Here is a 23279-nt window from a genome sequence, read left to right as displayed (position 1 = left end):
CATATTAATTTGCCGCCCTCTAGCCTCAGTAGTTTTTACGATGTGAGGGCGGACAGAAAAAGTGTGGACGGACAGACAAAGACATCTCAACAGTTTTTCTTTACGGAAAACTGAAAGCAAGCAGCAAGGTCTATAGACCTTGGCAAGCAGTATACGAGACTTCCTTGAAATACAAAATAATGTTTGATAGTTTGTGTATGGGTAATCTGTAAAAGAATTCCAACAAAAATGTAACAGAAATATTCGATACCAATATTCCGTTCCAAGTAAAGCATTTCGTTTTAAATTGCTTTGATAATGATATTTCAAATGTTTCAAATATTCCAAATTCTTTCTATAAGCTCTTCTGTACTAGCAACATATTCAAATAGTTTTAGGATATTATTTATCACTACAAAAGTATTATCATATTTCAGATAAAAATATTCTCTGTCTAACTATGGAGAAGTTTTATTTGCAGTTTATGTATATTAGTTATATGTATATTGATTGAATTATATATATTGTTGCCCCTGTCAAATGTATATGTTGCATACATGAAAAATATACTTTTGACCGTAAAATAAATTTTAGGCAAAAATACGCATTGTTGTCGAAGCAACCCATACGTGCACACACACACACACACACACACACATATATATATATGTATATATATATATATATATATATATATATATATATATATATATATATATATATATATATATATGCGTGTGTGTGTGTGTGAATGCAGAAATTTTTGTCACCGATGCATGCGTTGCATGTTGCATGCCTTGTCTTCACAAATATGGCACAATATTTGTGAATATGTACATACACACACATATATATGTATATATATATATATAGATCGATAGATAGATAGATTGATAGATAGCTTATACTTTCAGATATCAAGCATCTATATATAATATATATATATATATATATATATATATATATATATATATATATATATATGTATGTATGTATATATATAGATAGATAGATAGATAGATAGAGAGAGAGAGAGAGAGGGAGTATAACAGATAGATAGATATAGATAGTTTAACAGATAGATAGATAGCATGCACTTCCAGATATTATAAGTAACATATAACCCTTTAATATCGAATTCCTTTTACCTTGAGAATAATGTACACCTGATCTGAATTATAAAACTCCTCCTACCTCTAACCATGATTCAAGCAAATGCCCTTAAGTTTTTGGGGGTAGGAACTTTGGAGGAAATGGGCCATAACCACCCAGTTGATATCGATCCTGCTTCACATATTCCTGCCTTATTCGAATTCGGTGCTTTGAATCGAAACCAGCCCTTATCCACAATGATACCGGAATACCAGCTTTTTAACACTTGGCTCCAAATGATAGCTTGTGAGTTTTACGCCTTTCATTAAGATTGAATTCACTAAAACAGTGGTCTGGTAAAACTGAAGTATACTTAACTTTTAACTAAAACCTAGCAGTATAATGATCGCGCCATTTGATGGAGGCCTGACTAGATTTCAGCGCAGTAATATTGTTTAACAAAGAAACTCATAAAAGCGTTGAGAGTTCACTAAGAAAACGACAACCTGGAGAGAGGCTACGAATTTGGGTAATTATCCTTTATGCATTCGGAATCTTCCTCCATTCCGACGTGCTCACTCGAATGCTAATGCTAACTCTGAGAGAGAGAGAGAGAGAGAGAGAGAGAGAGAGAGAGAGAGAGAGAGAGAGAGAGAGAGAGTATAGTAGCACGTCTAGAAAGTAACGATGCCATATAAATAAATATGAAAATTTTCAAGATATTTACGTAAATATCAAATCGGGGAGAGAGAGAGAGAGAGAAAGAGAGAGAGAGAGAGAGAGAGAGAGAGAGAGAGAGAGAGAGAGAATGGTAGCACGTCTAGAAAGTAACGAAGCCACACAAATAAATATGAAGATTTTCAATATATTTACGTAAATATCAAATCGGAGAGAGAGAGAGAGAGAGAGAGAGAGAGAGAGAGAGAGAGAGAGAGAGAGAGAGAGAGAGAAAAGGACGAATACCTTCCACCACCATAACACGACGTTTCAAAAGCAAATTCTCACTAGAAATAAAAACATACCCCAAGCAAACACAGCCATTGACGAAATAGAAACACGAATACTTCATGCATTATTTCGCGCCAAAGATTCTCTTGCGGCCCAGACAGCACGATATACGCTTTCTCTGTGTATTGATTGCTGAAGACGGACAGTAATTTGTCATCATCCTCACCCTGATATCGTTCTTACTGCTAAGAGCAGCACTTCGTGAACGCCAAATTAAGAAGCGATAAAACTGGTGTTACTTTTTTCCCTTTTGTGCATGCAGTCACATATTTCATGGATATACATTTTGTTTTTACAACTTGCTCCAAAGTCCTTGCTGAAAACCGAGTTAGTTAATTGGCATTTCATATAAATGCCATTGCGTGAACATATACTGCACATACAGACATACACACACATATAGACACACATATATATACACACACACACATATATATATACATATAAATGGATGCATGTATGTATGTGTGTTTGTTCCAGCATAACTCCGAAACGCACTGAGCAATTTCAACCAAACTTGGTATCCATCTGGAAAAGAATACTGTTGGGGTAAGACATCACTGGCCCCAAGGGGAACGCTTGTGTGGGAAGGGGGTGAGATGTAAAATAACTGGAAATGACAGATACTATTGTCTAACCCATAGTTTTCGAGGTCACTGAGATGAATAGACACTCCCGAAGCCCTTTAAGTCCAAGTTCGGCCAAGATAAGAAGGGTGGGTGAGAAGAGGTGAAAAATAAAATGTAAAAAATTACAGATATTAATGTCTAATCCATAGTTTTCGAGGTCACTAAGATGAATAGTGACACCTCCGATGCCCTTTAAGTCAAAGTTCAGCCCTGATAGGAATGGGGGGTGAGAAGGGGTGAAAAATAAAATGTCAAAAATGCTGGGCAATGTAATTGAAGCAGCTATCTTAACAGGAGAGAGAGAGAGAGAGAGAGAGAGAGAGAGAGAGAGAGAGAGAGAGAGAGGAGGCAGAGGGAAAGAGTGAGGGAGAGTTGGAGAGAGAAAGAAAAAGAGTGAGAGAGAGTAGAGGGGGGTGTTAGGGAGGAGAATGAGGGAAAGAGTTATGGAGAGAGAGAGAGAGAGAGAGAGAGAGAGAGAGAGAGAGAGAGAGAGAGAGAGAGAGAGAGAGAGAGAGGAAGTGAGAGAAAAAGTAGAGGGGTGGGTTAGGGAGGAGAAAGATGTAAAGAGAGAGAGAGAGAGAGAGAGAGAGCGAGTGAGAGTTTATCGGTTGTCATCCAGTTATCATGCACCCAGTGCCAGGTTGGTCAGCTAATATATGTATACAGTATATATACATATATATATATATATATATATATATATATATATATATATATATATATATATATATATATGTATACAGTATATATATATATATATATATATATATATATATATATATATATATATATATATATATATATATATATATTTATAATAATGCTCGCGTAAGTTATGACTGTGGACTGCGTTCTTTGCGTTTTACTTATATTAAATTTAAAGGTTATAAACGTTCCAGATATTACTGAGAATCCTTTTTTACTTGATGCCGTCGTGATACAATTTGCCTAATGCACCTTTCTCTTCTATGATTATATAATTAGAATTTCCAAGCACAAAAATCTGTTCTGTACATTCAGAAGGAGCAATTTGCCGCTGAAATGCGCGTCTTTGAGGTTTATGCAGTTAAGGGTTCAGAATACAAAACCTACCTCATATACTCAAAAGAAGGCTTCCAATACATATAAAAGACATTTAAGTGAAAGTTACAACAGTTGCTACTGTTTACCTTTGATCATTTTATGACGAAAACATCCAAACGCTTTCCACCTCTTGAATAAACCTCCTTTCATCCGTTGTTCGCGTGTTCCAAATATATTTTTCCCTTCGTCTGTTTATGTGATCTTTACGTAAATGGTCAGGACAGTACGAGGGATAATTTCGGGTAAATAGGGTGGCTGTCAATGTGACAAAATATTTATATTACGTCCTTCTACGGGAATGTATCCGGGTTCCATTTTTATATTTAAATTTCCTCAGGAAGTGACCCAGTAACAATTTTATATGGTGCCATATTTGTCTTCCCTTTTCTAGGGAAATGCCCCGGTTAACATATTTATGTTTCAAGTTTCTTGGCATTTTGAAAGCCATGATAATGATATGTATTCACAGTTAGAAGTTCCTTAGAAACGTGTATAATTAGAAATGGTCAGAGGGGAAATGATTCATGGTTTTCCCGTTTAACGGTTTAACAAAAGTGATTATATAATTCTTAATGCGAAGTTTAAAGCTATATTTCCGTTGTTCGAATGCGTGACGAAATCATTTTGGTGGGATATTTTCTTTTTCGTTATACCGTACGTTTCCTTTCTATGTTTTATTTTTCTATTTTGCAACATATAAAAAGAAACATTGTTAATATATATAGTGCTTATGAAACGAAAATACCCGGGGGACAAGTGTGTTAATTCTAATGATGCTTTACTTTCCGTATTTTTCCGCTGGGTTTGTGCAGCCGTAACTAAATATTTCAACAGGTGATTTGTTTCATATTTAAAATTTTTCACATTGTGGAAGACCCAAACTTTGGCAACGGTATTTGCCTTATAGCTCAGGATTGTGCAGAAACCATCTCTCAAAAAATCTCCTGATTAGTTGATCACATAAAGCGCCCATAAATGCTTTGAAATTATTCAGCATGCGTTCTTTTTTTTTTTCTGATCTCTGGCTGACCCATTCGCATTATTTATCTGAACAAGCAATTGCGGCCGGCACGTTAATATCATTACACATTACTTGACAGTGTGCAGGTAATATATTTTCCCATGAATTATTAACAAAATATCTGATGTTCTCTTTGCTGAGTCGTTTTGTTAAAACGCCAAAACTATAAGCGACGAAATACTATTATTGGAAATAGTTGTCAACACTACTCCATTTTACGGAAAGTGTACGTGATGGTTCTATTATTCTGCGGTTGCAGTTCATTCATTAATTCATAAATAAATTTATTATCTCGCTATTACGTTGTTTTATTGATAAGGTTTTTCTCCCAGGTTGACATTAATCATTTTACGGTCAAGTAAAGATGAAGAAATGTGCAGAAAAATTCCCTAATTAATGTTACAATCCTACGCCATCTGTCCCTTCTTTAATATTGTGGACCTTCCGTTCCAGCACCTCTCCCACTCATCGAATAAGGATTTACTGCCATTAGCTTTTATGTTTGATGAAAAGAAAGCCTTATGTATCTCCATGTATTCTTTGTCTAGATGCTGTATTTTTATTGCTTGTAATTCTTCTTTAGTTAATCAACCATTTGAACTGAAGGTTATTGATTACGTCATTACTTTCTACGATCCAACACTAAAATTTTATTCCTTCCCCAATAACGTCTTGGGAGGTCAATGAATCATGCACAGCTTTTGGGCCATATTTGTTCAGACTGTTTTATTTTTTCTGATAATGTTTTTCTTAGACATACTGAGAGTGAGTTATATAAAATATAAATCACATTCCAGATCATATCTCGAAAGCAAAAAGATTGCATTTGTTTGCAGGCTATTTATAATGAGCAAACAGTCACAGGAAAAGATCGATCTATAGATTTCTCGAAAGGCCAAACCGACCAAACTCTCGTTGCGCGGATTGCAATGGACATTTCAGGAGCTTAAGTGGATATCAGGGTTAAGAAAATACGACTCTTGTTTTTGTCTTGCATGGGTCGTGTCCGTCTTCAAAGTCTGGATCCACGAAGATTAGGGTCTTTATCTATTCCTGCAAGGGTCGAACCAAGGACGAATAGAATGTTCCCTGTCATCTTGTGGGTGGATGGTGTTCGCGTGGGGGGTTCATTAACACTAATATTCATTTTCAAACCAACCGAACTCAGTTCCTCTATTTGGTTGTTATTTTTGGTACCGATTTTGAGTGTAATACAATGAAAGTTCTTAAAAAGACACCTCAGTGCAGTAAGATTATGCAGGTCTGGAAATGGCAGGTTTTGTGATAAGCAGGAAAGGAAATAGTTGGAAGGTTTGCAGAACCTTTCAGCATGGCTAATTCACCACGTTCATGAGACAGATATTTCTAATCATTATGCGACATATTATAGTAATTGTAATACTGGTCCTTCTTCTGATACAACACAAGCTACTACTGCCGCTAATGCTTGGTATTGCATCATACATTGTGTATCATGATATCAATGCCATAGCCTTTGTACCATTTTACTCTTGATATAGGTTTGACATTCCTCAGTCTACGGTACCGTCAAGAATACTTTCCCAGCTTATTTGATTCCTAGCTATTTTGCATATATTCATATTTTTGTTCCTTATACATTTTTTTTATTGCTAATAGGTTTAATTATGTAAACTGTAAATAAAGAACATGTAATCTTTATTAATGAAATATCTATAGCCCTATATTTTCGTATTAGGTACACGTATTTTTCACACACTTCTCTTCTTTTTCCTCATACGTGAGCACGCGCCAGCATCTTTGTAATTGTACGTTTCTCTTTCGTTTCCCTAGGTAATTCATACAGAATTATGATTTGCCTTGCGTTATGAATCGTCAGTATCAGGAAACAACAAAAACTTCAGCATTGTCAGTGACCTTGTAGTGACGCCAAATACCTACCAGTTAATCGAAGAGTCAATCCAAGGCTAAAAATAGCTCTCCCCCTCTCGCGAATTCCCCCTAGCTTGCATACTTCCTAGGATTGCTGGGATTACATGAATCCAATCATATAAGAAAGTCAAAATTTGATGACGCACTATCTGAATAACTTATCCTTTCCTGGATGGACCAGAGATCACAACCTCGATTTTTCTGTTAGATTTCATAACCTTTGTAACATCTGTCCTAGTCGTCCAAATAAGTCTCGATATTTCGCGTTAATCCCGATGTCTCCCGCAAATCCTAAGATTTCGTGTGAATTCTGATACTCTGTTTTTATGAAAATTCCCGCTATATTTACATGAGTAACAAGGAAAAATCCCCCTAGTGAAAATGCGTACTAACCAATGTCTTTGCAGATTTGGCAAGTGAAGATAAACTTGAGTTTAGGACATGTTTTTCTACAAAGGTTTTGTTTCATGATATTAACGATGCCATTTGTACTTAATGACCGGCTGTTCCCCAGATTGATTGCCTGTCTGAAAACGATGTAAACAGATATATTGTATTTCATATGTTAGGTAGCGTCAACAAATGGGATTTTTATTTCAGGAGATTTTTTCGTTTGAGACTCTTGCTTTGGGGATATTTTCGTTGTGTTTTTTTTTTTTTCTAGAATAATTTGCATGGCATGCAGTTTTCACATAACCCGAGCGTCCAGAATTTCAGAAACACTGACTGGCCAAACAACATGCACATATGCCAGTTACTGTTCGAGAGCTATAGCTACCAACGTATTAATATATCCACTTTCATTCCCATTCAACCAGCGAAATGAAAATTCTCTTTGACGTCCGTTCTAGCAAACGCGAATTACGACGTAAACACGCTCAGTATGTTTGCAAGAATTTATTAGTAACGTCTATCCTTATGTCAATAGATTGGCCATGCCTCACTGTTGGAACTGCAGAGCTTGAAAGATTTCGATGCCAGTCAGCGCCTGAAATTGACTTTCAGTAATGACTGAATGGAGACTCGTTTCCGAAATTCTTTCCGAATAAAACTCCAGAAAACATATTTTTGAGAATATCATTAAGTCTGTTCGATTTTCAGGTTTCATTGAATCAAACGAGACTCTAATTTTCATTTAGGGTGAAGTTGTTAGCCCATACTCAGCCCTTACCCGTATTCACACGGATGGACATTTATTTATGGTCACCATTTAAAGAATTGACCAGAACCAGTGTTACCTGACTTCACCAAACCAGAGACAATCGGTTCGTAACTGGGAAAAAAACAAAAGCCTAAATATCTCCACGTATATGACACGTAACTGTTTTTATCATCAAAAGAAGAATATAAGTTTGAAGATAATTATCAAATGGAGAGATGGAGAGAGAGAGAGAGAGAGAGAGAGAGAGAGAGAGAGAGAGAGAGAGAGAAATACCTTCCACCACCATAATACGACGTCTAGAAAGTAAATCCTCAATAAAAAAAGAAGATATACGTCAAGCAAGCACAGCCATTGGCGGAACAGTAACGCGAATATTTCATCCATTATTTCGCGCCAAAGGCTCGGCAACCCAGACAACACGACTGTCTCTCTCTCTCTCTCTCTCTCTCTCTCTCTCTCTCTCTCTCTCTCTCTCTCTCTTGATTGCTAAAGGTTGACAGTACTTTGTCATCATCCTCACCCTGATATCGTTCTTACTACAAAGCGCAGCACTTCATGAATGCCAAATTAGGAGGTGAGAAAAATGGCGTTACTTGGGTCGTATTATGTCATATTTTTTCTCCCTTTGTTCATGCAGTCATATATTTTATGGAAAGCTTCTCCCACACCGTGCTGCGAACGCTCTTGTTACAACTGACTTCGGTAATTTGAAATCGCATGCACATATATATATATATATATATATATATATATATATATATATATATATATATATATATATATATATTTATATGTATGATTTTTATTCCTTTTTTGTATTGTCTATATCAGATTTATTGGTCAGCGGTGTCTTTCACCCTGTACTACACCCCGACAGTGTAAAATAGACATTAATGTACTAAATATTGTCAGTGTCCTTATTTTCTGGATGTCATTTTAGTACATGCTGCATTGTCACCTTCCAAGCACAAAAATCTATTCACCCTATTCAAAAGAATTTTTTTTTGTCATTGATGTTTACATAGTTAGTTGCAGAGTACAAGAACCTACTTAATACATTCAAAAGAAGACAGAGATAATACATACATAAGGTTACACACAGAAATGATGCAACACTTGTGACTGAGTCTTTATAGGTAATAACAAGATGAAAATATTTAAACGTTTCCACCTAGTTAAGAAACCTGCTAAGAGATTCAGAGCCGATGAAACACTGTTTTTGGGCAACAACTTTTTATCAAAGCACCGGATAAAGGTGAAAGTTGGCAAGTGTATATTTTATAACCCTACCTAATTTTTGCAAGTATTATTTAGTACCTAAGTTCGATAGTTTTGATATTTATTGAGTAAAATGAAGTCGCCGATGCCGGAACCGAGAAAATCACAGACAAGGATCCTAAAACAATTCGTGACGTAAACAATGTGACGTCATGAGGCTCCGCCCATCCACCAGGCAGACGGTGAATGGATATGCTATTATGCTTACACAGTCAAGGGTTCGACAGATTCGATAATGGCCAGCAGGATATAGAATTGTTCCCTTGGTTCTAAGACTGCATTTGTGCTACGGCTTGCCACTTTGTATAGAAGCGAGAAGACCCGTGGCAAGATTTACTAGAGCGTGGCTAGGTAATTATTTCTATAGTGGGTAATGGTTACTTGGCCACCCCAGAAGTGTGGGCAGGAGGTGTTAGACAGTCACGGACAATATCCATGCGAGCGTGAAACCAGTCATCATTGATATCAATAGCGACGATGAGGGCGGGGATGAGGACCTCTTCCTCGAGAGTGACGATGAAGAATTTTTGTAAATGAATTATGTATAGTGTTAGACGTTTTATTTGTACATCCAAAACTTATTTATTAAAACACAATGAGGTAATTCACAATGATTATAACTATGTTCCTCATTCAAACTGATTTTAATTTATTTTCCTTTCCATGCGTATCAGTATAAATCGTGTTACATTTGTTGATATTAAGTAGGTAAATAATAGCTTTCCCTCAAAATCATGTAATCCTTCCATTATCTATTATTTGCATCGAGTATACGAGCCCTGTTTAGGGTGCTGTATCATAAAAAAAAAAACAAAGAAAAATAGCAATAGGTTACATTAACTGAAATAAAACAATGGCGTTGACCTTTACGCTACTAACAATTGAGGGAAATGAGGTATCACTGCTTTACATTTGAATTCTCCTGACTTGCTGGAAATAGAAGGCTATAGTGTCGAAACCTGAAGCAAAACAAAACGGATGTATTCCCGCCCTGAATAGATGTAAATCTAACAAATGAGCCATAGACTGGTTCTATGAATTACATTCATAGAATTTTTTGTAAAGTAGAAACAATACAAATATCAAGAAAACGGAAGAAATCCAAGCTAACAACGTATTCCCAAAAACTGCTTTGGAAGTTGCGATAAATCCTCCACAAATATTAATAATACTAATAAAATTACTGAGAATGATAATGCTATCAAGGGGACGATGACAAATCCTGCTCGCCATCGTTGATGTCACTGAAGCCTAGGATGGGTACTAACAGCACCAACAGAGACAAGGTCTACCCAGTTGGGTGGAGTCGCCTACCACCTGGGGTAACTACGTAGGCGATGACGTGTCTTAGAGGTACCTGCTCATTGGGGCAATTCACCTGCTGACGCAATAAGGAGGTAGACAAAGCTCCGCCCTACATTGGAGATTTTGGGGGGAAGTGAACAGACCTTCTCTTTCTCTTGGCCTTGGGTACTAATATCAGTTAGTGAATATGTCATCGGCAAGCGGCCAGAGCCACAGTCAAGAGACGTTTTCCCCATACCTAGACTTCTCTTCATGACGTCATAGGTTAACGTAACTATTGTGTTCAAAACTCTTATCTGCGATTTTGATGGCTCTGGCTTAGGAAACACAATTTTACTCTGATAAGTACCAGAACCATTGAACTAGGTACTAAATAATACTTGTAAAAATTAGGTAGGTTATGAAATATACACTTGCCAGCTTGCACCTTTATCCGATGCTTTGATAAAAAGTTGTTGCCCAAAAACAGTGTTTCATCGGCTCTGAATCCCTGAGTAGTGCCTGTCATCCCAGACCAAATTTTTGCACGATTCCATAGACCATTTTCCATTTGTCTATCTGAGTGACCTTGCGGACGAAAGACGATTTCGGGTAAGTAGTGAGGTTAAGAATGCGAGAAAAGAAAATTTATATTACACTCTTTTGAAGGAGTATATCCTAGTACCATATTCATACATCGTATTTGTATGAAAATGACCTTGCTCCAGATTTATATGGTGCCAAATTGCATTTTGCTTTTCTCGGGATATGACCAGGGTACCATGTTTAGCCTATATTTTATTCCTCCGCTGAAATGGCCTTTAGTAAGAATCAGTCTCCTGGTACTTTTAAAAATCCATGCTAATGTTACCTGCTCTTATTTAGATGTTTCTTAGAAATGTGTACATTTAGAAATCGTCAAAGGGTTAAGTGAAAAAAAAAGTGATAATATAATTCATGAGAAATGTTGAGGCGAATTTTAAAGTTATGTTCCCGTTGCTTCCAACACATCAAATATTTTTGGTAAGATATTTTGATTTTCGTTCTGATCTACATTGCCTTTACATATTTTATTTTTATATTTTGCTATAAATAGAAAGCTATATAACTGTAGGATTACGCAGATACCATTACTCAAAAATTTTCTGATCGCTTGATTACATCAAGCGCCTGTAAATGCTTTGGAATTAATTAGCATTCATTCTTATTTTCTCTGAGCTCTGGCGGAACCCTTCCACATTATTTATCAGATTCAGCGATTACCACCGGTATGTTAATATAATTTCGTAGCTCTGTTAATATAATTTCAAAGCTCTTGATAATTTGCAGGTAATATATTTTCCCGTGATTATTAACGAATTATCAGTTATTCTATTTGCTGAGGCATTTTCTTAAAACATCAAAACTAGATGCGATGAAATATTTGGATCGCACTGAACTTGCACAATCCTACATTCGTCCCTTTATATCATATTGGAAATAGTTGGGTGTGTTACGGTAAAAACAACTCCGTTTATCCGGAATGTGGACGTGATGGTTCTGTTATATTATCTCGGCTGCAGTCTGCTCAGTACTTCATGAATAAATGCATCAATTAGCTGTTACGGTGTTTTATCCAATAAGGCGTTTTTCTTGACAGAGCGTACCGCCTCATTAATCGTTTTACGGTCAAATCAGGGATGAAACTCTGTGGAGGTAACCTTCCCAGGATTTTCCACTTTATCTGTCCCTTCTTTAAGATTATAGACCCTCTGTTCCAGCACCTCCCCAAGCCACCTTATCAGGCCCAGCGTTCGACTCTCCGAGTGGCCAATGAAGAATTAGTGGAATTTATTTCTGGTGATAGAAATTCATTTCTCGTCATAATGTGGTTCGGATTCCACAATAAGCTGTAGGTCCCGTTGCTAGGTGACCAGTTGGTTCATAGCCACGTAAAATAAGTGTAATCCTTCGGGCCAGCCCTAGGAGATCTGTTAACCAGCTCAATGGTCTGGTTAAACTAAGATATACTTAACATTTTTCAGAGGTTATTACTTTATGTGTTTGATATCAAGAAAACCTCTTATCATATTTTCATTTATCGCTTTACATATTTTTTTTTATTTGTAAGTTCATCGTTAGTCAATCATCCATTATATATTTGAACTGAAGGATGTTGATGACGTCATTACTTTGTGTGAGTCCACTCTGAAATTTTATTACTTCCTCAGTAACGTCTTGGAAGGTCAATGAATCATGGACAGCCTTCGGGTCAGATTTATTCATGATTCTTATTTTTTTCGCATATTAATTTTTTTCATCTAACATTCCGAGCGTGAATTATATAAAATGTAAATCATATTTCGCATCATATTTCGAAAAAAAAAAATTGATTGCATAGTTGACTGCAGCCAATTTACAAAAATAAAAATCACATAAAAAGATCGATCTATCGATTTCCCGACAGGCCAAGCTGACCAAACTCTCTCGTTGCACGGATTGCAATGAACATTTCAAGAGCTTGAAGTGGATATCTGGGTTTAAAAATACAACGATTCCTGTTCTAGTCGTTGCGGGGTTCTGTGCATCTGCAATATCTGGATCCAGGAAGATTATGGTCTTTATTTATTATTTATTCCTGCAATATTCGGACCAAGGACGATCTGAATGTTTGGTCCCTTTTATCTTGCGGGTAGATGGTGTGCTTTTGTGCCTGGTTTTTTAGCTCTCATATTCATTTTAAACCAACCGATCTCAGTTACCTTATTGGGTAGTCGTTATTTTTGGTGTCACTTTTGAGTGTATGCTTATAGAACGACGCGTCAGTGTAATATGACTATGCAGAATTGGAAATGACAGCTTCAACGACAAAAATAAAAGAAAATAATCGAAAATTACCCAGTAGCTATCAGCACGTATAATCCACAACAGTCAGGACACAGAGAAGTTCTAATTATTACACACATTACAGTAATTGTGATAATGCTACTTCATTTGACAGTAGTTACTACCGCCGATAAATCCTCGTTTTGCTGCATAGCTTTTGCATCAGTATATCAGTGCCACATCCTCTGTGCACTGGTCCTCCTGATTTTGAGTCGGACTTTCCTTGCTGTACGGTAAAATCAAAAATACTTTTTCCTGCATTTTTTCTTAGCTATTTTGTATTTATCTAGAGTTTTCTTTATTGTGTATTTTTAGGCCTTGTTAATGAAAAACCTATAGCCTTATATTTTAATTGAATGTTATATGAATTAGAATTTACTTCTTTCCTTTGTTACATTTTTACCCCTCCTCTTCTCTCCTTTCTCCTCATGTAGTTATTCCTTTATGTGTATCACCGCTTATGTGTACACTCGCCAGAATCTGGTAATTTTCCCTTTCCTTAGATCATTCTTACAGAATTTTGATGTGCTTTGTATTATGGCTCATGAGACATCACGGAACATAAAAGACTAACGGCGTCCGTAACTCTGGCTGTTGTTGCGTCAAATGGTCCCCAACCAAAGAATCAGTCAAAGAATTGAAAGAGACCTCTCCCCCTCTTGCGAATTCCCTCTAACTTGCATACTTTCTAGGGTTACTGTAACGACCTAAATTCCAACATAAACGGCAATCAAAAGTTTATGACTTACATTGGTCTCAATCATTTATCCTCTGAGTTATTTGATAGGTACTTCAGTCCACGTAAGTCTCTGGATGAAGCAGAGATCAGGATCCTAGTGTTTATATTAAATTTCATAAACCCCGTCATATCAATTCTAGTCATTTAAATAAATCCTGATATTTCACTTAAATCTAGGTAGTTCATATAAATCCTAACACTGTACGTTACTCTACTAAAATTTCGCTTCATATTTGCATGTCATACGATTTTCTGATATCCCGAGCTTGCAGAATTTCAAAAAGATTGACTGGCAAAATAACAACGAAATGTCTGTATCTAGCGATTTCAATTTGATGTCGACCTGAAAATTTGTTGAAATGGAAATGTTCAAGTAGGTTAATCATTTGGAATTCGTTTGCGCAGGAGCAACTATTCCCATCCATCATTTGATTCTTACAAATTAAGGTTCAGTAGGTAACACTGGATGTATTACTTTGTTGTAACTGGAATGATGAATTATAGTGCACGGGTTTACATTCACCTACTGCAGCGGACAAGTACATACACGTATATGGGTACACGAGGACACAAAAACTATTTGCATATATAAATATATATATATATATATATATATATATATATATATATATATATATATATATATGTATGTATGTATGTATGTATGTATGTATATATTATATATTTTATATATCAGCAAAAACTAGCGGCCTTGGGCCTTACATACAGTAAAAGAAGACAAAGAAACGTCATATGGCATACATACAAAGCTTTATTTTCGAAGTTTTGGGGCTTTTTGCCATTATCATAGCTGTAAAAATACAAATACAATTTGAATAGATTAAAAACGACTCGTCCTAGACACATCAATATAAATACAAAAATATAAAAAAAAAACAAGAAAATTAACTTACCGAGCAACAGGGAAGAAGACGAGTGACTACAGGAGAAAAATAATAAAAAAAAAATTTAAACACGCTTTTATTAATATGCACTAAAGAGTCGAAAATAGATTTTTGAGACACACCGGGATTTTCTTACAGCTAATCTAGTCTACAAAAATAAAAGCTTGGCCGCCAAACATGGAAGGAAATGCTACATGAAATAAGAAAAAATTATTTTTTTTTCTTGTAGCATTTCCTTCCACGTCTGGCGCCCACGCTTTTACTTTGGTAGACATGATTGATTGTAAGAAAATCCTGGTGTCTCAAAAAATTATTTTGTACTTTTTAGTGCATTGCAATAAAAGCGTTTTATTTTTTTTTATTTTATACTTTTTAGTCTTGACAGAAATTGTAACCGATTTATTATTGTAGCTAACGAAATATAATGTGCATCCTGTCGAGCCAAAGAAGGTTTGAAAAATCCATGAGTTATTAATTTATTCTACCGAGTCAAAGAAGGTATGAAAAATCTTGAGGTACTGGGAGAGGTCATTGTAGGGTCACTCTAGAGGTTACTGCTGACCTACTGGATATGTAAGGTTGTATTGTCACCAGGGTTGAGTAACCATGCAAAATTTCAAGTCCATCGGACGAAGGGAATAGGTCGAAAATTGAGTTACAAGATTTAACCCAGACAACAGACAAAAATGGAAGCAAAATAAAAGCGTATAATAATAATAAAAAAGGTCCCAAGTACGATTGGTCATGCCAGGTAATGAGGGGTTGCGGTTGTCTGGTTGTTAAATTTTGGAACAACAGTTTTCATGAAGAGCCATTCGAATACAGATAGCATGTGTACATATAAAAGCATTCAACATATTAATGTACTCCACTTTCATTCCCATTCAAACAAGGAAATGAATATTATCTTTGTTCTTTCTAGCAAACACGAAATACGATGTAATCACGCTGAGTAAGCTTTTGCGACTTTATTTATGGCGTCTAATCCTTATATCAGCAGATTGGTCAAGCCTCAAAGGTGGAACTGCAGAGGTTAAAAGATTTCAAGACCAATCATCGTCTAAAACTGATTTCACTAATGACTAAATGGAGGCTCATTTCCAAAATTCTTCGTCTATAAAACTCTTGCAAACATATTTTGAGAATATCACTAAGTCTGTTGGGATTTTCAGGTTTCATTGAATCAAATGAATACTAATATTTATTTAGGGTGAGGTTATTAGCCCATACAATACTCACACGGATGGACATTCATTTATGGTTACCCTTTAAAGAGTTGACCAGAACCAGGTTATTTAAATAATGGAAAATCGATCCTTATTCCTTATCGTCAAATGACTTGGTTAGAAATCAATATGTGAAAATGAAACTGCTTTATATACAATAACACAAGTTTTATGGAGAAAACTAGAGCATTTAGTAGAATAAACATTCATACGGACAGCCCATAAACATTATGAAAACATTTTTCCGTCGGTAGTGGAACGGGGTCCAAGGTAATATCCGCATATAGTCTTAAACATTCCCTGTTGAAACTGTCTCTCTGTCCTCCAAAATTAATCCGCTTACTCGTAACAAACTCCTTCCTCTAAGGGATCTCTGTAACCTAATAACACTTATAAACTTAGCATTTACTCTTCTTTCGCATTTAACCAACTCGTCATAATTTTGCTGCGCTTCCTCTGCATCTGGAACCTGCTTCCACTTTCATTTGCATGTAAGTCTAATGATGATAATCTGGTATATCTTGTGTCAATCGGCTTTTCGCACTGGCATCTGCTGTTTTACTCATTCATCCACTCTCTCTCTCTCTCTCTCTCTCTCTCTCTCTCTCTCTCTCTCTCTCTCTCTCTCTCTCTCCAACAGCTATGAACCCACTACATTCATGCAATTTCCTTTTGGATAACATCTTTCTCACAACTTTTGCTTCCTATTCCGAGGGAGTGTTTTCCCTCCTATTCTTCTCATTCCTCCTCTCGCTGACCTCACAGACCAATAAGTGCCCCTTAGGTTCATCGTGAAGAATTCAGTGAACAGAAAGAGATCGAACGTAGGGAGCCTAAGATCGATTTATTGATTTCTCCAAAGACCAAGGTGACCAAACTCACTCGTTGCACAGATTGCAATGAACATTGCATAAGCTTGAAGTGGATATATGGGTCAAACAATACAACGTTTCGTTTTATTGTCTTTTAAGGGCCGTGTGCGTCTTCAAAATCTGGGTCCACGAAGATTAGGGTCTTTACCTATTCTTGGTGTGTGAGTATGTGAGCGTGCGTGCGTGCGCGCGCGGTTCATTAGCTTCAATATTCATTCAGAAACCAACCAGTCTCAATTACTCTGTTCTTTGATTCGTTATTTTTGGTACCTTTTTTTATTGTAGAAGAATGTATATTCACTCAAAGTCAGGATAATGCAGCAAGATTATGCAGGGCTGGATATGATTAGTTCATTAGGAAAAACTGAGAAGACATCATGCAACATCAAAGACTTTAACAGCGTCAATGACTGTGGCTGTTGTCACGATCAGTCAGTCAATCAATCAAAGACTAAAGTAACAATGACCTCTAGCTTCATACGGTTACTAGAACGACATAAATTCCAAAATGCAGAGTCAAAAGTTTATGAAATACACTGACGCCAATCACTCATCCTCTTCTTGGTTATATGGTAGGTATTTCAAGTCTCGTAAGATCACGACCCCGATCTTTTTATTAAATTTCATAAATTGCCACATCAATCCAGGACATTCAACTAAATCTTGATATCTGGCCTAAATATAGATATTTCGCATAAATCCTAAAATTTCGCATAAATCCCGATATTTCATTTATATCCTGAAACTTTACGTTACTCTACTGAAATTTCGCGTAATATTTTCATGTCATGCGATTTTCAGGTTTCCCGAGCGTTCAGAATTTCAAAAAATATTGACTGGCAAAATATCAACGATGCATCTATATCTTGATATTTGAATTTTAATTCAAAGAGAAAATTATATTGAAACTAAAGTTCAAGTAGGTTAATCAACCATCATTTGATTTTTGCAAATTAAGGTTCCATATATAACAGCTGATGTACTACCTTGATGTACATGGATTAATGCATTACAGTATACCCCACATACCCAGGCAGACATGCACAACACACACACACACATATATATATGTATATATATGTACACAAAGATTATATATATATATATATATATATATATATATATATATATATATATATATATATATATATATATATATATATACTGTATATATATATATATATATATATATATATATATATATATATATATATATATATATATGTGTGTGTGTGTGTGTGTGTGTGTGTGTGTATGTGTATGTGAGTGTGTCTGTGTGTGTGAATGTATACAAGTATGTCCGTTTCTTTTTTTGCATACTGTATCTACGTATGACAGTTAGTATTTCAAAGATATACTATCAACTCGTTAATGGACTGGACTTCACTTTCATTCTCATTCAAGTAAGTAAATGAAATTTCTTTGATGTTCCGTCTAGGAAACACGAAATACGGAGTAATCAGGCTTAGTGAGTTTGCAGGACTTTATTTAAGACGTATTGCATCAACAGATGGTCAAGACTCAATACTGGAACTGTAGAGCTTAAAAGTTTTCAAAGCCAGTCAGCGTATACAGTTGGCTTTCATTAATAACTAAATAGGGGCTCAGTATTTTTAACTTGTTCAGAAATTATTTTTAAATAAAATTCCAATAAACGTATTTTGAGAATATCTCTAAGTCTGTTGGATTTTCATGTCTCCCTGAATCAAATAAAACTCCAAAATGTTCATTTAACTTATTTAGTACTAGAATTTACGGTGAGGTTGTAGGCACATACCCACAGCCCAACTGAAAGGCATTCACTTGTGGTAACCCTTTCCAGATCTGACCAAACAAATGTTACGTAACTTCACCCATCGAGATACATTCAGCATGTTAACGACACAAAGTTTTCATTGCCGAAAGAAGATTATAGTTTTTAGTTTTCTGTAAAAAAAAACTATTGACATGGCTTTGTACTGAGGCTAGGGGGCTGCAAATTGTTATGTTGATCATCCACCCTTCAATCATCAAATATACCAAATTGCAGCCCATTAGCCTCGGTAGTTTTTATTTTATTTAAGGTCAAGGTTAGCCATGGATCGTGCGTCTGGCAACGCTTTTCGGAGGCGTCGCCGACGCACCTTTACTTGACCGCATCTGGGGAGCAACTGAGCGCTGCCAGGTCGTAGTTGAAAGTTTCATACAGCATTATACACTGTACAAAAAACTCGATTGCGCCGAAGGTACTTGGGCGCATTTTTTACTTGTTTGAAATCATAATCCCATTACTCAGAGCTAATACTTGGTTAATTTGTGAAAGAGTAAAAAGCGTATTATTTCGTATCAGAGGGACATGAAAAGAGAGAGAGAGAATATGCCGAAGTCATGATATTAGATTAACAGGTGGAATAAGATTTTACTATATATGACTAAAGAATGAGTTATAGATTATCGTAATTGGAAATTCTGTTAAAGCTAATATATTATAACCCCACTGAAATTAAATCACTGACAATTGGATGCTCATCTCGTTATATACCTATGATGTTTGATGCCTTAAGTAATTCCAGAAGACTACTTCTCTTTAGAAGTTTAAGAAGGATTAAATTTGTTTGTACATACTGTCATTTCTACGTCATTACAGATCAAAGTAATCAAAATTATGCCCATCCAGGATGTTATTAATTACAGGCTTCTTCAGAGAATATTGGTCATCATATTTTATTCGCTTAATACCTAAGACCAATACAATTGGTAACTGAATACCTTTTGTAGCCCAGATCTAAAGAAAACAAGAAAAAGAAGACAGGGTAGGCGACGCTTAATCACAAATGAAGTGGTAGACCTTCAGCCTCTTAAAGAATAGTTTACCAGAGTCGGTAAAAACAGGAGAAGGAAGGAAATTCCAAAATATGGCAACAAAAGGAAAGACATAATCAGTGGACAGAGTAATCATCAGAGGATTACCAGTTTCTTCGGAAGAGGTGTCTGACGGGAGTTACAAGGCCGCACAAGAGGCTCCCTTACGGCAGTAAATCAAATATATCTTTCTTCAGTTATGATTTTCTCTTCGCGGAGGCCGTTATTGCATACAGCAACGTAGTTGTCAACATCTGCGCCCCCTTTATTTAAAGGGAGGTGTATACTGACAAATGCGTGCAGTATTGTGAATCTCGGTAGGTCTGTCTTGGTCCGACGATGACGAATCTGTGCATTCAGCGATGTGAATGTCTGTGGCTCCGCAGTCCAAAGCTGGAAGCACACAGGCGTCCGCAGGTGTCACATCTGTGGTCTGTGGACTGTACTGCTGGAGGTACCGCTCTGTGATGCCTGTCTCTTGTATCGGCGAGACGATGTCTCCAGTCCTCCTCAAATGCAGCAGTTGCTGTTCGGGTGAGGGATCTCCAAAGTTTTCTGTCTTTTGCTGAGGCCTCCAGGTCACGAGGTTCAATGCCGCACCACCTAAAGTTGTCTTTGAACCTTAGTCTGGGTCTTCCTTGCTTGGGTATCCCCTCTTTCAGTTGGCCAAACATGAGTTGCCTGGGGATGCAGCTGATGATGTGGCCTGTCCAGCGAAGTTGGGCCCTCAGAAGCATCAACTCGATATTAGACGAACCAGCTCTGTCCAGCACTTCCTGATTTGTAACTTTGTCCTGCCAGCAAATGCCCATAATGGAGCACAGCAACCATGTATGGAAAATGTTCAAGCTGCTTGATGTGTCTTCGGTATAGGGTCCACATTTTGCATCCGTACAGGAATGAAGAGAGGACCACAGCTTTGTAGATGTTCAGTTTTGTTGATCGCTTGATGCCTTTCTGCTGCAGGACCTTCACTCTCAGTCTTCTGCGAGCTTGGCTGGCTTTTTGGATTCTGGAGGCAATATCCTTGTTCAGAGATCCACCTGCAGAGATTGTACTGCCCAGGTACCTGAAGGTCTCCACACATTTTAGTGTGTTACCATTGATGGTGATGGCAGGTTGTGATCTGGTTGTGTTTGGGGCTGCCTGGACCAATACTTCCGTTTTCCCAAGGCTGATTGTTAACCTGAACAGTCGTGATGCCTCTGTGAAGCTGTTTACAATGGTCCACAGGTGAATCTCCTTGAGCGCCATGAGGGCACAGTCATCAGCATAAAGGGTTTCAAGGGTGAACTTCTCAAGGGTCTTTTTTTTGGTGAACAGGTGGCGTAGCTCAAAGACTGAGCCGTCTGAGCAGTATGTGATATACACACCCAGGCCGAGGTCCTTCACCGCATGCAGTAGGACCTGTGCGAAGAAGATTTGAATAGCACTGGCGCGAGAATGCAGCCCTGCTTAACTCCATTTCTAATTTGAAAGGACCTGTCTGGTCATGTTCACATGAAGAAGTCATATCAGAGTAGTGAACTTAGGGGGGCATCCCAGCTTTGTGAGTATGGACCAAAGAGCGTCCCTGTTAACAGTGTCAGACACTTTGGTCTGGTCTATGAACACCGCATACAGGTCCATCCGCTGCTCGATGCATTTTTCCTGGATCTGATGCACTGCGAAGACCATTTTGATGGTACTGTGCCTGGGGCGAAAGTTGCACTAGGCTTCGGGCAGGGTGCTTTCCGAGATGCCAATCAGTCTTTTGAGGAGGATGCCGGCCAGGATCCTCCCAGCGACGGAGAGTAGAGAAATTCCTCTGTAGTTACCACAGTATGATTTGGACCCTTTGGTCTTGTAGAGTGCCATATGGTTGCATCTCTAGGTCTGCGGGCATGTCTTCTTTCTCCAAGATGGTCGATTGTGTATTGTGATATATATATATATATATATATATATATATATATATATATATATATATATATATATATATATATATATATATATATGTGTGTATATATATATATATATATATATATATATATATATATATATATATATATATATATATATATATATATATATATATGTTTATATACTGTATATATATATATATATATATATATATATATATATATATATATATATATATATAATAATGTGTGTGTGTGTGTGTGACTAAAAACTAACTTTATAATGATTGCGTCATTTGACTGCAACCTGGCCAGATTTCAATACAGTATAAAATTTTAACAAAGTAACATGTAAAAGCGTTGAAGATTTACGCAGAAATCGACAACTTAGACAAAAGCATGAGGCAATACTACAAGATTTGCTCTTCGCTCTTGTGCCGGAGTCCTTACTACAAATATAGGCATTTTCCCTAAATGCATACTGATTTTTCCTCCTTTTTTGACATGCCTATACAAATGCTAATTCCAAATAATAGAGAGAGAGAGAGAGAGAGATGAACACCCTCTACCACTATAACATGACGGCTCGCAAGCAAATCCTCAGTAAAGATGAAAACACACGACAGGCAAACAGCCATTGACGAAACAGTGTCACCAATACTTTATCCATTATTTCGCGCCAAAGGCTCTCCTGCAGCCCAGACAACGCGACTCTCTCTCTCTCTCTCTCTCTCTCTCTCTCTCTCTCTCTCTCTCTATTGATTGCTAAAGGCTGACAGTACTTTGTCATCATCTTCAACCTGATATCGTTCTTGCTACAAAGCACAGTATTTCGTAAACGCCAAATGAGGAGGTGAAAAAACCAGCATTACTTGGGTCGTATTATGTCGTATTTTTTACTCCCTTTGTGCATGCAATGGAAATGTTTCGTGGAAACTTTTTTTTTTTAACGTCGTGCTTGGAAAGCAGTTGCTTACAACTGACTTTGTTAATTTTGTATTTTACGTTTCTGTACCATATATATATATATATATATATATATATATATATATATATATATATATATATATATATATATATATATATATAGTATATTAAATGCATGCTAAATTTAGTTTTGATTTTTTTTCTTTTTCGTATTATCATCTTATAACAAATGTGTGACCGCTGGCTTTCCCCTGTATTGTAAACCTACGGTGTAAATTATGCATGAACGTACTATTTATGGATGCTGTTGTAGTACTTGCTGCCTAGCGCATCTGTGTCGTCCAGATTTATAAAATTAGAATTTCCAAGCGCAGCAATCTATTCACCGCATTCATTAGAAGTATTTTGCCACGTACATGCATGTCTTTGAGGTTTGCGTAATTAGTTTCATAGTAGAATGATTTATTTAATATATTCAAAAGAAGACAAAGCACTCAATACATACAAAAGAGGATACTCAGAAAAGTCGTATGATTGCAAAATACAGCAGTTGTGA

The sequence above is a fragment of the Macrobrachium rosenbergii genome, chromosome 17 (assembly GCF_040412425.1).
Source record: "Macrobrachium rosenbergii isolate ZJJX-2024 chromosome 17, ASM4041242v1, whole genome shotgun sequence".
NCBI lineage: Eukaryota > Metazoa > Arthropoda > Malacostraca > Decapoda > Palaemonidae > Macrobrachium > Macrobrachium rosenbergii.
This window is presented reverse-complemented; position numbering follows the sequence as displayed.